The sequence below is a fragment of the Nycticebus coucang genome, chromosome X (assembly GCF_027406575.1).
Source record: "Nycticebus coucang isolate mNycCou1 chromosome X, mNycCou1.pri, whole genome shotgun sequence".
Taxonomy (NCBI): domain Eukaryota; kingdom Metazoa; phylum Chordata; class Mammalia; order Primates; family Lorisidae; genus Nycticebus; species Nycticebus coucang.
Genome location: NC_069804.1, coordinates 161,147,309 through 161,163,431, shown reverse-complemented (window position 1 = coordinate 161,163,431; position 16,123 = coordinate 161,147,309). Strand labels below are relative to the sequence as shown.

General features: G+C 43.6%; 1 pseudogene; it reads left to right on the top strand.

Annotated features, from left to right (window-relative positions):
• The first annotated feature begins 11,879 nt into the window (after positions 1–11,879).
• On the top strand, positions 11,880–14,108 carry LOC128577061 (induced myeloid leukemia cell differentiation protein Mcl-1-like; annotated as a pseudogene).
• Positions 14,109–16,123: the final 2,015 nt, after the last annotated feature.

Sequence of the window (16,123 nt, the reverse complement as noted above, 5' to 3'; positions counted from 1 at the left end):
TAAAAACATATTGTCGGGCGGCGCCTGTGGCTCAGTCAGTAAGGCGCTGGCCCCATATACCGAGGGTGGCAGGTTCAAACCCGGCCCCGGCCAAACTGCAACCAAAAACTAGCCGGGCGTTGTGGCGGGCGCCTGTAGTCCCAGCTGCTCGGGAGGCTGAGGCAAGAGAATCGCTTAAGCCCAGGATTTGGAGGTTGCTGTGAGCTGTGAGAGGCCACGGCATTCTACAGAGGGCCATAAAGTGAGATTCTGTCTCTACAAAAAAAAAAATATATATATTGTCGGAGGTCTTTAGGTGCTCTGCCCTGAGGAAAGAGATAGTCTTACTTCATACTGAGTAAACTGAGTGAACGCTTGAAGGTACTCTTCCATTAACTCTGTTCCCCTGTGCTGCTTTCTTCTCTGTGATCTTTATTTAGATACCTGCCCCAGAGATTAGTCAGTGTCTAGAAGAGGATGTTTACTGCAGAAGTGATTGTGTTGATGTGGTAACAGGATATTTCCTTACAAGTTAATTTCAGATAGGTAAAATGAGGTAATGGTGAAACTAACAGGTGATAGATTCAGTGTGTACGTGACTAGAAGTGTATAAAATCAGACCCCTGAATAAAGAACTTTGCTACATGCCATCCCATGCTGTGTAGTCTGTTTCCTGATTACCCTTAATAATTACAGGAGCAAAGCTGCTGTTCTTTTCCGGTCACGCAACACAAACCCTGCTCAAGCCAAATTGCAACAAAAAAATAGCCAGGTGTTGTGGTGGGCACCTATAGTCCCAGCCACTCAGGAGGCTGAGGCAAGAGAATCACCTAAGCCCAAGAGCTGGAGGTTGCTGTGAGCTGTGATGCTACAGCACTCTACTGAGGGCTACAAAGTGAGACTCTGTCTTTAAAAAAAAAAATTCCTTTCGGCCAGAGTCACCATCTTCCAGTAATTCATCAAAATGACAAACACAAAGGGAAAGAGGAGAGGCACCCGATACATGTTCTCTAGGCCTTTTAGAAAACATGGAGTTCTTCCTTTGGCCACATATATGCGAATCTACCAGAAAGGTGATATTGTAGACATCAAGGGAATGGGTACTGTTCAAAAAGGCATGCCACACAAATGTGACCATGGCAAAACTGGAAGAGTCTACAATGTTACCCAGCATGCTGTTGGCATTGTTGTAAACAAGTTAAGGGCAAGATTCTTGCCAAGAGGATTCATGTTTGTATTGAGCATATTAAGCACTCTAAGAGCCGAGATAGCTTCCTGAAACGTGTGAAGGAAAATGATTAGAAATGGGTGGTGCCTATGGCTCAAAGGGGTAGGGCGCTGGCCCCATATGCTGGAGGTGGTGGGTTCAAGCCCAGTCCTGGCCAAAAAATGCAAAAAAAAAAAAAAATCAGAAAAAGAAGGAAGCCAAAGAGAAAGGTACCTGAGTTCTACTGAAGCGTCAGTCTGTTCCACCCAGAGAAGTCCACCATGAGAACCAGCAGAAAGGAGCCTGAGCTCCTGGAACCCATTCCCTATGAATTCATGGCATGATAAGCATATAACGCAACACACAGGAGCACCAGTGGACCCATGTTCTTAGGTGCTGGAACCTGTTTATTCCCCATGAGCTCATGGCATAATTGGTGTACAGCATAGCACACAGGATAACCAATAGACCCCATGTAACAGTGATACAAGGTGCTGGAACCTATTTCCCATGAATTCAAAAGTCAATCAATACTTTGTCACATTCAATGGCAAGGTGCCTCCCCAAGCTACCGGAACCTCTTCCCTGTGAATTCATAGCATGGTAGATAAAAATAATAGCCTACTGCTACTGTAAAAATGTTTCTCGTTCATTCACTGAAAGTGTGATATTTTTTCCCTAAAGAAGTATGAAAGCAAATTTTAATATGTCCTTAAAAAAAATACATGAAGATGGCACCTGTGGCTCAAAGGAGTGGGGCACTGGTCCCATATGCCGGAGGTGGCAGGTTCAAACCCAGCCCCGGCCAAGAACAAACAAACAAAAAAAACAACAACCAAAAAAATACATGAATGGTTTACTAAAACGTGGTATATGCATACCATGGAATACTACTCACCCATGAAAAATGGTGATCAAGTATCTTTTTGCAACCTGGAGGGAACTGGAAACCATTCTTCTAAGTGAAACATCACAAGAATGGAGAAACAAACACATGTACTCAATACTAAATTGGATCTAATTAATTAATACTAAAGTGCACAGAGGGAAGTAAATCTCAATGAAAATCCAGCTAGAGGAGGAGGAGGTGGGTAAAGTCACACCTACTGGGTACAGTGCACACTATGTGGATGAAGGGCACACTTATAACTTTGACTCAGTCTGTACAAAAACAAAGTATGTAAACAAAACGTGTACCTCAGGCAGCTCCTGTGGCTCAGTGAGTAGGGCGCCGGCCCCATATGCCAATGGTGGCGGGTTCAAACCCAGCTTTGGCCAAACTGCAACAAAAAAATAGCCGGGCGTTGTGGCGGGCACCTGTAGTCCCAGCTACTCGGGAGGCTGAGGCAAGAGAATCGTGTAAGCCCAAGAGTTAGAGGTTGCTGTGAGCCGTGTGAAGTCACAGCACTCTACCGAAGGCGGTACAGTAGACTCTGTCTCTACCAAAAAAAAAAAAAAGTGTACCTCCTAATATTCTGAAATAAAATACAGATCCTGTATTTTAGGCAATAGGGCTGGAGTGAGGCAGGAGATTTCGTTTCTCACAAGCTGCCCCATGAAGCCAATGCTGCTGGTCTGAGGACCCCAGTGTGAATAGCAATGATACAGACCACATTATAATCTAGTCACTAGTTGAAGTCTCATTTTGTCCAGAATTTTGTGAATTCTGTGAAAGCCAAGGTTAGGTCTGGGAAGAAATGTGAGGAAAGCCAGATTTGTCCTAGGCCCCCAGAAATCAGCTCTTTCCTACCTTCCACCCCACAGGTCCTGGAGGCTCTGATGGTCTGTCTCCCTCCTGGAGGATCTGCATTTTGACAAGAAGCAGAGCTTTTTTTTTTTTTGAGACAGAGTCTCACTATGTTGCCATCGGTAGAGTGCTGTGGCATCACAGCTCACAACAACCTCAAACTCTTGGGCTTAGCCATTCTCTTGCCTCAGCCTCCCAAGTAGCCGGGACTGCAGGCGCCCGCCACAATGCCCGGCTATTTCTTTGTTGCAGTTGTCATTATTGATTTTAGCTGGGCCAGGCTGGGTTCAAACCCACCAGCCTTGGTGTATGTGGCCAGCGCCCCACTGAGCTATGGGCGCCGCCCAGGGAGCAGAACTTTAAGCTGAAGCAATGACATCGTCATTTCAGGATTTGAGGCGAGGATGGAGAGGAAGAAAAGGGTACAAGAGGCTGCTTTCTTTGGTTTTTTTTAGAGACAGAGTCTCACTTTATCACCCTCAGTAGTGTGCCGTGGCGTCACAGCTCACAGAAACCTCCAACTCCTGGGCTTAGGCTATTCTCTTGCCTCAGCCTCCCGAGTGGCTGGGACTACAGGTGCCTGCCACAACGCCCGCTATTTTTTTTTTTTGTTGCAGTTTTTAGCCGGGGCTGGGTTCGAACCTGCCACCCTTGGTATATGGGGCCAGCGCCCTACCCACTGAGCCACAGCCACTGCCCAAGAGACTACTTTCAAGGTTCCCAAATCACTCATTAGCTTAATTAAGCTGGGCTGTTTTATACCCTCAAAAGAACATGCCACCAAGATGGTCTCCAGAACCTCCTCACAACTGGCTAAGAGGGAGATGCTTTCCATTTATTTTAGTCTGTACTTCTGGCTATTCACCTAAGGTTCATCCCAATCACTGCTTTAGTAACAGACAAGAGCCTGTCTAGTGATGTGGCCAGACTTGTCAGGGGGCTATTTGGAGAGGAATAAGCTGAGTGAGCACTCAGGGTTGAGGGCACTGTGAGTGGATGCCAGCCAGACCACTGTGGTCCAGGCAAGCTGATTATCCAGGCGGATCCCCACTCTGGGGAGGGCTGGGCTTCTGGGGGAACTGGAGGCTGCTTCAGCATTCGGCCTAATTTGAGGCCTAAGTAAAAATGTGTTTTTGGTAACAGAGAAACTCATATTGAAAACAGGTGGTGTTTGGGCCTTTGCCTACTCTCTAAAATGGACCATCTGAGGCCTGCAATGCTTTTCTGTCTCCAAAGTCTCAGCCCTGCTGTGGATTTGGATCCTCACTAAGGAAAAGGCCTCCACGAGTTGCTATTCTGGACAGGGGCTCCCCAAGAGTCACAGGGAAGTGGGGTTGGTGTGGAGTTTCAGACTGTGCCCAGGGGTGAGGAATAGAGAAAGGAATGTGGGCTGCCTTTGTGAGCAGCAGGAAGCTTAAGTTTTGTCCTGTCTGTCAACATATGTGCCCTGAGCTCAATGTGGGTAAGTTGCAAAAGTTACTTCGAACCCCCCTATATGCCAAGTAGGCATACGGGAGAGATGAAGTTGGGCTTACATGCTAATACAAGACAGAAATGTACAAAGATGGTAACAGTAGAAGATAACATAACCCCAATCAAGTGGGATAGAGTACAGGTTTTGGATTCTTCCCTAAAATTTTGCTATGGTAAAATGGAATGGGGTGTTTTATAAGTCAAATTGATTAATTTGTTCATTCCTTAGTTCTTGTATTTATTCATTCCATAAGCTATTCTTTCATGGAGAGTGAGGCCAATCAGGTACAAGTATAGGTTTGTTTATTTTTCAAGTGAGGGATGGTTATTTTTTTAAATGTATTTTATTTTATTTTTTACTCTTGGCAAACTACAGTCTCCTTTTAACCAAATTTATTTGAAGCACGGTCAAGAATTAAGCTAGAGAGCGCCACCTGTGGCTCAAGAAGTAGGGCGCCGCTGGGCGGCGCCTGTGGCTCAGTGAGTAGGGCGCCGGTCCCATATGCCGGAGGTGGCGGGTTCAAACCCAGCCCCGGCCAAAAACCACAAAAAAAAAAAAAAAAAAAAAAAACCAAAAAGAAGTAGGGCGCCGGCCCCATATACAGGAGGTGGTGGGTTCAAACCTGACCCTGGCCAAAAAAAAAAAAAAAAAAAAAAACTGCAAAAATTAAGCTAGAGGGTGGGGGAAGGGGAGAGGAGAGAGAGAGAGAGAGAGAGAGAGAGAGAGAGAGAAAAGGAGGGAAGGGGTGGAGGAAGGAAGCGCAGAGAGAAGGAAGGAGGGAGGGGGTGGGGTCTCGGTATGTGACACACCTTTTGGGGGCAAGACACAATTGCAAGAAGGACTTTACCTAACAAATGCAATCCATATAACCTGGTTTCTTGTACCCTCAATGAATCCTCAACAATAAAAAAAAAAAAAGAATTAAGCTAGAAAGTGGTCTGTTCAAATATTGCTTCCTATAAACACAATGTATTCTATTTGTATGCCCAATTCTTCACAATACCCTCTTTAGCCTAAGCAACCTATTTTTAATATTTTATTGTTTGTAGGGGTCATGGGAAAATTGCCCCTTTCCCCCTGAAAGATCAACTCATTAATAAGAGAAAGGATTATTTCCAAATACCAGGCAGATGGGAGGAATCACAAGCATGATTACTTCATGTCTCAATGATGGTCAGATGCGTTATAGATAACTTTAACAAGGGAGGTGGGGAGAATGTAGGTTACAGGTGCAACAAGTAGTTGCTAGGGAGGATGAATAGATAGGGAAACAGATTGACTTGTAAATTAACCTGAGAGACAGGTATTTTTTTTTTGAGACAAGAGTCTCACTCAATCCCTCTCCGGTAGAGGGCAGTGGTGTCTTAGCTCATAGCAACTTCAAACTTTCTGGGCTCAAGCGATCCTCTTGCCTCAGCCTCCCAGGTAGCTGGGACTACAGGTACCTGCCACAGTGCCCAGGTATTTTTAGAGATGGAGTCTCACTTTTGCTCAGGCTGGTCTCAAACTCCTGACCCCAAGCAATCCACCTGCCTGTCCTTGAGAAACAAGTATTATGTTTAAAATGATCTAGGCTAAGCCTGCTAGCATTCAGGGGAAGGAAAGGAAGTCAGCTGCCCCCCTTTGTTTTTTTAATTCTTTATTAAATCATAACTGTGTACATTAATGCGTTTATGGGGTACAAATGTGTTGATATATACAATGTGGAATGCTTACATCTAACTGATTAACATAACCATCTCCTTGCTTATTTGTTGTGGCAAAAACATTCATATTCTATTCATAATAGTATAGAAATGTATCATTGCATTATGCACATTAGGTTGAATCCCCCCCAAACCCTCCCTCTTCCCAGCCTCCCCCTCCCATCCACCCCTTTCCTCTACCCTCCTTCTTTCTGGACTACAGTTATGTTTTACCATTCCTATGAATGTGTAGGTGATTATATACTGATTGCATACTAGTATTAACCCCATTTCTATATGGGCAAGAGACTTGCCAGGAGTTGAAATCTTATTTGCAAATACAACTGGACGTAAACCAAGAACAATAAGGAAAGACAATGATGGATACTATATACTGGTCAAGAGAACTATGAAGAAATTTCAATGCTAAACATCTATGCACCCAACCTAAATGCTTTTTGATATATAAAACAAACTGTAACTGATCTGAACAATACGTTATCCTCCAACTCCATAATAGAGATTTTAACACCCCTCTGATAGAACTGGACAGATCCTCCAAACAGAAGTTAAGCAAGGAAGCAACAATGGACTTAAGAATGACCCTAGAAAAAAATGAGCTTAACAGACATTTACGGAACAGTTCATCCTAATGAAATATGTTCTTCTTGTCAGCCCATGGATCATCCTCCGAAATTGATCATATCTTATGGCACAAATCAACCCTCAACAAATATGAAAGAAAACAAATTAAGGGCCGGCGCCTGTGGCTCAGTCGGTAGGGCGCCGGCCCCATATACCGAGGGTGGCGGGTTCAAACCCAGCCCCGGCCAAACTGCAACCAAAAAATAGCCGGGCGTTGTGGCGGGCGCCTGTAGTCCCAGCTACTTGGGAGGCTGAGGCAAGAGAATCACTTAAGCCCAGGAGTTGGAGGTTGCTGTGAGCTGTGTGAGGCCACGGCACTCTACCCGAGGGCCATAAAGTGAGACTCTGTCTCTACAAAAAAAAAAAAAAAAAAAAAGAAAACAAATTATACCTTGTATCTTCTCAAACCATTATGGAATAAAAGTGGAACTTGGCTCTAACAGAAATCTCTATACCCACATAAAATCATGGAAACTAACCTTATGCTGAATGACAACTTGGTTAAAGATGAAATTAAGAAGGAAATCATTAGATTCACCAAACAAAATGACAATGAAGCCACAAGCTATCAAAACCTGTGGGATACTGCAAAGGAAGCTCTGAGAGGAAAATTTATAGCATTAGATGCCTTCATCCAGAAAACAGAAAGAGAGCAAGTCAACAATCTAATGGACCATCTCAAGCAACTGGAAGAAGATTCTAATCCCAAACCTCGCAGAAGAAAAGAAATAACTAAAATCAGAGCAGAATTAAATGAAATTGAAAACACAAGAATCATTCAGAAGATCAATGAAACAAAAAGCTGGCTCTTTGAAGAGGTTAATAAAATCGATAAACACTTTGAAGAGGTTAATAAAATCGATAAACCCTTCTAAACCCTTTCCAGAAATAGAAAAGTAAATTCTCTAATAACCTCAACCAGAAATGAAAAATGGGAAATAACAACTGATACCACAGAAATACAAAAGATACTCAATGACTACTATAAAAAACTATGCACAGAAATTTGAAAATGTAGAGGAAATGGACCAATAATTGGAATCACAATGCCTTCATAAACTCAATCAGAAATAATTAGAAGGTGGCACCTGTGGCTCAAAGGAGTAAGGCGCCAGCCCCATATGCTGGAGGTGGCGGGTTCAAACCCAGCCCCGGCCCCCCCCAAAAAAAAAAAAAGAAGAAGAAGAAGAAATAATTAGAAAATTTTTTTGTTTCTTTTTTTTTTTTTTTGAGACAGAGTCTCACTATGTCACCCTTGGTAGAGTGCTGTGGCATCACAGCCCATAGCAACATCAAACTCTTTGGGCTTAAGTGATTCTCTTGTCTCAGCCTCCCAAGAGTTAGAAATTTTTAATATACCTACATCAAGTAATTAAGTTGTATCAACAATACAAAATCTTCCACAAAAGAAAAGCCCTGAACCAGATGGGTTCATACTAGAATTCTACCAAACCTTTAAAGAGGAACAAGTGCCTATATTGTATAACCTATTCCAAAACATAGAGAACAACACATTCTGTGAAGCAAATACCACCCTGATTGCAAAACCAGAAAAGGACCCAATAAGAAAAGGAAAACTATAGACCAATATCATTAATGACTATTGATGCAAAAATATTCAATAAGATCCTAGCAAACAGAATACAGCTACACATTAAAAAATATACATCATAATTAGGTGGGTTTTATACAAGTTTGGCTCAACATATGCAAGACCATAAATTCAAAGCATAAATAAAAACAAACAAAAGGGCTCGGCGCCTGTGGCTCAAATGGCTAAGGCGCCAGCCACATACACCTGAGCTGGCGGGTTTGAAACCAGCCCGGGCCCGCCAAACAACAATGACGGCTGCAACCAAAAAATAGCTCGGTGTTGTGGCAGGCGCCTGTGGTCCCAGCTACTTGGGAGGCGGAGGCAGGAGAATTGCTTGAGCCCAGGAGTTGGAAGTTGCTGTAAGCTGTGATGCCACTGCACTCTACCCAGGGCGACAGCTTGAGGCTCTGTCTCAAAAAAAACAAAGCAAGCAAAAGACCATATGATTCTCTCAACTGATGCAGAAAAAGCATTCAACAAAATTCAGTGTCCTTTTCTAACAAGAACACTTATAAATATATGTATGGGTAGCACATTTCTTAAACTGATTGAAGCCATCTATGACAAACTGACAGCTGATATCATACTGAATGGAGTAAAACTGGAAGCTTCTCCACTTAGAACTGGAACTGGACCCACATAGTGCTGGGAGTCATAGCTAGTGCAATTAGGCAAGAGAAGGAGATCAAGGGTATAAGGGTATTCAAATGGGTCAGAGGAGGTCAAACTCTCACTCTTTGCAGATGACATGATCTTATATACCTGGAAAACCCCAGATACTCAACCACAAGGCTCTTACACATGATCAAGAAATATAGTAACATCTTAGGATACAAAATCAGTATCCACAGGGTGGCGCCTGTGGCTCAGTGAGTAGGGCACCAGCCCCATATACGGAGGGTGATGGTTCGAACCGGGCGCCAGCCAAACTGCAACAAAAAATAGCCAGGTGTTGTGACGGGCGTCTGTAGTCCCAGCTACTTGGGTGACTGAAGCAAGAGAATCGCCTAAGTCCAAGAGCTGGAGGTTGCTGTGAGCTGTGGGATGCCACAGCACTCTACCAAGGGCGACAGAGTGACTCTGTCTCTAAAAAAAAAAAAAATCAGTTTCCACAAATCAGTAGCCTTTATATAGGCCAATAACAGTCATGTTGAGAATCAAATCAAAGACACAATACCCTTCACAGTAACTTTGAAAGAAAATGAAATACCAGGCGGCACCTGTGGCTCAAAGAAGTAGGGCGTCAGCCCCATATGCTGGAGGTGGCAGGCTCAAACCCAGCCCTGGCCAAAAAGTGAAAAAAAAAAAGAAATACCTGGGAATGTATCTTACAAAGGTGGTGAAGGAGCTCTATAAGGAGAACTATGAAGCCCTGAGAAAAGAAACTGGAGATGTTAACAAATGGAAGAACATACTACGCTCATGGCTGGGAAGAAACAACATTGTTAAAATGTCCATACTATCCAAAGCAATCTACAGATTTAATGCAATCTACATCGAAGCACAAGCATCATACTTTGAAGAACTTGAAAAAATAGTACTTTGTTTTGTGTGGAACCAGGAAAAACCCTGAATACCCAGTGCAATTTTAAGAAATAAAAAATCAGGTGGCACTTGTGGCTCAAAGAAGTAGCGTGCTGGCCCCATATGCTGGAGGTGGCAGGTTCAAACCCAGCCCCGGGCAAAAACTGCAAAAATAATAATAATGATAATTTTTTTAAATAATGATAATATTTTAAAAATAAATTAAAAATCCGGAGGCATCGCATCAGGTTTATACTGTAAGGCTACAGTGATTAAAACAGCATGGTACTGGCACAAAAATAGAGATATATATCTGTGAAATAGAATGAAGAACCTAGAGATGAACCCAGTCACATATTGCCATCTGCTCTTTGATAAACTAAACAAAAGCATGCACTGGGGAAAAGAATCCCTATTTAATAAATGGTGCTGGGAGAACTGGTTAGCCACATGTAGAAGACTGAAATTGGACCTGAACCTCTCACCATTGACAAAAATCGACTCTCACTGGATAAAAGATTTAAATTTAAGATATGAAACAATAAAAATCCTAGAAGAAAGTGTGGGAAAAACTCTTGACAAAATCAGCCTGGGAAAAGATTGTATGAAGAAGACCTCCTTGACAATTGCAGCAACAGCAAAAATAAATAAATGGGACATGATCAAGGTAAAAAAACTTTTGCACAGCTCAGGGTGCCACAACTAAAGCAAACAGCCAGCCAGAATGGGAGAAGATATTTGTATGCTATTTATCTGACAAAGGACTGATAACTAGAATCTACAGAGAACTCAAATTAATCAACAAGAAAAGAGCAAACAATTCCTTTTATAGTGGGCAAGAGACTTGAACAGAAACTTCTAGAAGACAGAGGAATGGCCAAAAAATACATGAAAAAATGCTCATTGTTCTTAAGCATTAGAGAAATGCAAATCAAAACCACACTAAGATACCACCTAACCCCAGTGAGAATAGTCCACATCACAAAGTCCTTCAGCTGCAGATGCTGGTGCCGATATGGAGAGAAGGCAACATTTTTGTGCTGCTAGTGGGATTGCAAACTAATAGATCTTCTATGGAAAGAAGTATGGAGAATTCTCAAAGAACCTAAAGTAGACGTTCCATTTGATCCCACAATCCCATTGCTAGGTATCTACCCAGAAAAAAATATCATTTTACCATTAGGACTAGAATGTTCATTGCAGCTCAATTCACAATCTCCAAGATGTGGAAACAACCTAAATGCCCACCAACTCAGGAATGAATTAACAAACTGTGGTATATGAATACCATGGATAACATGATTTGATTCTCAGCTTGACGTTATTGGCCTATATAAAGGCTACTGATTTGTAGACACTGATTTTTTTTTTTTTTTTTAGAGACAGAGTCTCACATTATAGCCCTCGGTAGAGTGCCGTGGCATCACACCTCACTATTCATCCATAAAAAAGGAAGACTTTACATCTTTTGTATTAACCTGGATGGAGTTGAAACATATTTTTTCTTTTTTTTTGTAGAGACAAGAGTCTCACTTTATGGCCCTCGGTAGAGTGCCGTGGCCTCACACAGCTCACAGCAACCTCCAACTCCTGGGCTTAAGGGATTCTCTTGCCTCAGCCTCCTGAGCAGCTGGGACTACAGGCGCCCGCCACAACGCCCGGCTATTTTTTGGTTGCAGTTTGGCCGGGGCCGGGTTTGAACCCGCCACCTTCAGTATATGGGGCCAGCGCCTTACTGACTGAGCCACAGGCACCGCCCTGAAACATAATTTTTAAAGTATCACTAGAGTAGAAAAGCAAGTATCTAGCTGGGTACTGTGGCGGGCACCTGTAGTCCCAGCTACTTGGGGGGCTTAAGAGAATCGCTTAAGCCCAGGAGGTCGCTGTGAGGTATGACACCATGGCACTGTACCCAGGACAACAGCTTGAGGCTCTGTCTCAAAAAAAAAAAAAAAAAGGAAAAGCAAGTATCCAGGGTATTTATTACTAATATGAAAACAATATATAAACAACTACATGCCCGCATGAAAGAAAAGCACAGGTATATTCAAGTGATGGGAGGAGGAGACGGGAAAAGAAAGGCGGGAAGGGGATTTGGCAAGTTCTCACCTAAGGTGTACAATGTGAGGGTATATAGGACACTTCCTGCGTGAAGGGCTCAACTACAACTTGATTATTACCTTAGAAGTGAAAACAATGTAACCTCAACATTTGTACCCCCATATTAACCTGAAATAAACATACAAATAAATATAAAAATAAATTTCAGTGATTCGAAGATCACTCAGTGGATTAGCTCTACACAGTTGAGAGGTGTAGCCAGAAAGTTTAAGAGTAGATCTTATTGGCAGGAGTCGCCGGCGGCCTGCGATATTTGGCCTCAAGAGAAACGCAGGGATGGGACTCAACCTGTACTGTGGGGGGCGCCGGGCTAGGGGCTGGCCCCGGCAGCGCCACACCCCCAGGAGGGCGGTTTTTGGCTGCCGAGAAGGAGGAGAGAGATGGGGGAGGGGAAGCCGGTGCGGTGATTGGCTGAAGCCCTGGCGCGAGGCCCGGCCTCCCTCGCACCAAATGCTCTTAGGGCCGCGCGGCCGGAGCCCATTAGTGCTCAGGTCTCCGACGTCACTGCCACTTTCACGAGGCTGCTGTTCTTCGCGCCGACCCTCCGCACGTCGCTACCAGAGATGGAAGCCCCTGCTGCCGATGCCATCATGTCGCCCGAAGGTGAGCTGGACGCGTACGAGCCGGAGCCTCTCAGGAAGCAGCCGGAGGTCCTGCCTTTGCTGGAGTTGGCCGGGGAGGCCGGTAACGGCCCCAACACTGACGGGTCACTTCCTTCGACACCTCCCCCAGCAGAAGAGGATGAGTTATACCAGCAGTCGCTGGAGATCATCTCTCGGTACCTTCGGGAGCAGGCGACCGGCACCAAAGAGGCGAAGCCAATGGGCAGGGCAGGAGCCGCCAGCAGGAAGGCTCTCGAGACCTTGCGCCGCGTGGGAGACGAAGTGCAGCGCAACCACCAGACGGCCTTCCGAGGGATGCTTCGCAAGCTGGACATCAAAACCGCAAACGACGTCAAATCTTTGTCTGGAGTGATGGTCCATGTTTTCAGTTACGGCGTAACAAACTGGGGCAGGATTGTGACTCTGATTTCTTTCGGTGCCTTTGTGGCCAAACACCTGAAGAGCATAAACCAAGAAAGCTGCATCGAGCCATTAGCAGAAAATATCACAAATGTCCTTATAAGGACAAAACGGGACTGGCTAGTGAAACAAAGAGGCTGGGATGGTTTTGTGGAGTTCTTCCACCTGGAAGACCTGGAAAGCAGCATCAGAAATGTGCTGCTGGCTTTTGCAGGTGTCGCTGGAGTAGGAGCTGGTTTGGCCTATCTAATAAGATAGGCTTGTAAGTGCGATGATTTACTTCTAACCAACAACGGCCACCAGAACCACATTCACCTGTGAAATCAAATGGATTTATGAAGTTGGACTTAAACTACCCTAAGCTGTATGTAATTTGCAAGAGCAGCCTACCCAGAAAAGGAAGTGGCAAGAGGAATGTGACTTTTACAAGAATAAATACATGGGAAAAGTGGTCCCCTTTGATTGAAGAGTCACTTTCTGAAAGAAGCAAAGTTCAGTTCAACAACAAGCAAACGGGCCATGGAGGAGGACTTTTAGATTTCATGAAGACCGTAGGCTGAAAAGACATTTCCTTGTTGAGACCAGGAGTGTGGCCAGTAGTTGGATTAGTCATAGAATTCATTAAATATGCTCACAAATTCTTGTTTTCTTGAGGAATAGAAAGTTCAAGTGTTCAGGACTTTCATACCTGTTGTACCTTAGCTTCATTTGAATGATTCTTAGTTTATTAGCCTAGTAATGACCACGAATACTTGATTTAGCTTCGTTTGAATGATTCTTAGTTTATTAGTCTAGTGTAATGACCATGAATACTTGATTTAAGTCTTAATAATTACTTACAGGTATGGAATATCCTCAGTTTTTAAGACAAAAACAACTTGTATGTCTGTAAAAATTGCATATATTTTTACAGAAAGTATTTCTTTGAACAATAAAGGGGGTTCTCAAATTTAGTTTTTAATGCTCTTTTTGAATTTTGTAACTTCTGTAGTTTAGGAACCTATTTCTTACAACTTTTCTATGCTAAACTTTGTCTTGATTAGTTCTAGAGTGTGTTTTGAAACAATTGAACCAATTGATGTAATTGTATGCAACCTAGTTAAAGTGGAATAAAGCTGATTCATAACGATGCAGACTTTGGTTTTCCTTTCTGACTTTGGTAAATATTCCGTAAATAGGTTTTTCTTTGAAAACCTGGGATTGGGTGGTTGAAGAATAGAAATTAATCCTTTTACTTTGTTATATGTAGGTTTTCAATAATTGGGTCAAAGAAGTGTTTTAAGGTGGGAGGGAATGGATGACTTACAAATAATGGGCTTTCATTGGGCAGCAACTATTTGAGTTCCTTTCATTTGACCTAATTCAACTGGTGAAATTTAAATTTGAGTTCATAAGCTGATCTTTGAAGCTTTTACTGAAAGATTTTTCTCAGCTGTTTCAAAGGGGACTTAGTGTGCAGAAAAAGATCGTATCAGGTGAATGGATGAGAGATTTGATCACTTATTTGCTTTAATAGTGTAAAATTATGGCTTGGAAAAGCAGGTTAGAGTCTAACCATGGTGTTATTAAGGCTTCCTTGTTAAACACAGGTCCAAGCCTAGTAGGTTTTTTTTTTTTTTTTTTTAAACAGTCTCAAGTTGTCACCCTGGGTAGACTGCCGTGGCGTCACAGCAACCTCCAACTCTTGGGCTTAAGCGATTCTCTTGCCTCAGCCTCCCAAGTAGCTGGGATTATAGGGCCCGCCACAACGCCCGGCTGGATTCGAACCCGCCAGTTCTGGCGCATGTGGCTGGCGCCTTAGCAGCTTGAGCTACAGATGCCGAGCCTAAGCCTAGTATGCTAACAAAACAAATACTGTTTCAAAAAAAGGAGATCTTATTGTTAGTATCCCTTATAATTTTGGCTAGTTTTATTTAATTAAATTTTTAGGGTGGCGCCTGTGGCTCAGTGGGTAGGGCGCTGGCCCCATATACTAAGGGCGACAGGTTCGAACCCGGCCCCAGCCAAACTGCAACAAAAAAATAGCCATGCACGGCTCGGCACCTGTGGCTCAAGCGCCTAAGGCACCAGCCACATACACCTGAGCTACTGGGTTTGCATCCTGCGGGTTTGAATCCTGCCCGGGCCCGCCATACAACAATGACGGCTGCAACCAAAACATAGTTGGGCGTTGTGGTGGGCACCTGTAGTGCCAGCTACTTGGGAGGCGGAGGTACTTGGGAGACTTCGCTTGAGCCCAGGAGTTGGAGGTTGCTGTGAGCTGTGATGCCATGGCTCTCTACCCAGGGCAACAGCGTGAGGCTCTGTCTCAACAAAAAAAAAATAGCCGGGTTTTGTGGCGAGCACCTGCAGTCCCAGCTACTTGGGAGGCTGAGGCAAGAGAATTGCCTAAGCCCAGGAGTTGGAGGTTGCTGTGAGCTGTGTGACGCCACGGCACTCTACCGAGGGCCATAGAGTGAGACTTTTTACAAGAAAAAAATTATAATGGATATATAATAGTTGTATCTGTATGGGGGTCATGTGATGTTTTGTTACAGGTAGATAATGGAAATTAATCAAATCAGAGTAATTGGGGCATCCATCACCTCTTTGTGTTAGGAACATTCCAATTAATTGTGGCTAATTTTAAATGGCAGTGAGATTTTCCACTGTTGGGTGACATTTAGCGATCTGTTGAGATTAATGGAATTACTGGGAAAATCCCCCGCATGATTTTTCATAGTTAATTGGTCTCACATGCTTACGGAATGCGGTGAATACAGAATCATTGGCACGTCCAAATTCCAAGGAATTTGCAGGTGGGAATATTCAGAGCGTCCAGCAGCCAGCTAGCTAATTCTCTTGGATTCAAAACTAGGTACTTCACCCCTAGCATTTTGTTTCATGTTAAACCCAGGACAAACCCAGCGTGACTTTCTAGTTTCCATCAAATGCCCTGCAGCCTTTCTGCCTCCTGCAGTGTGTGAGTCTGAGCCTGGAGCGGGATAACACTGTTGTGTAGTCAAAGGGAATCTGTGATAGCAGGCCATTTAGTTTATGACCAGCTGGGGGTCTTAAGTGCTCATGAAACCAAATGGGTCTTTTTAATTTACTTGCTGGATAATTTACTTAAATTCCATTTTGCT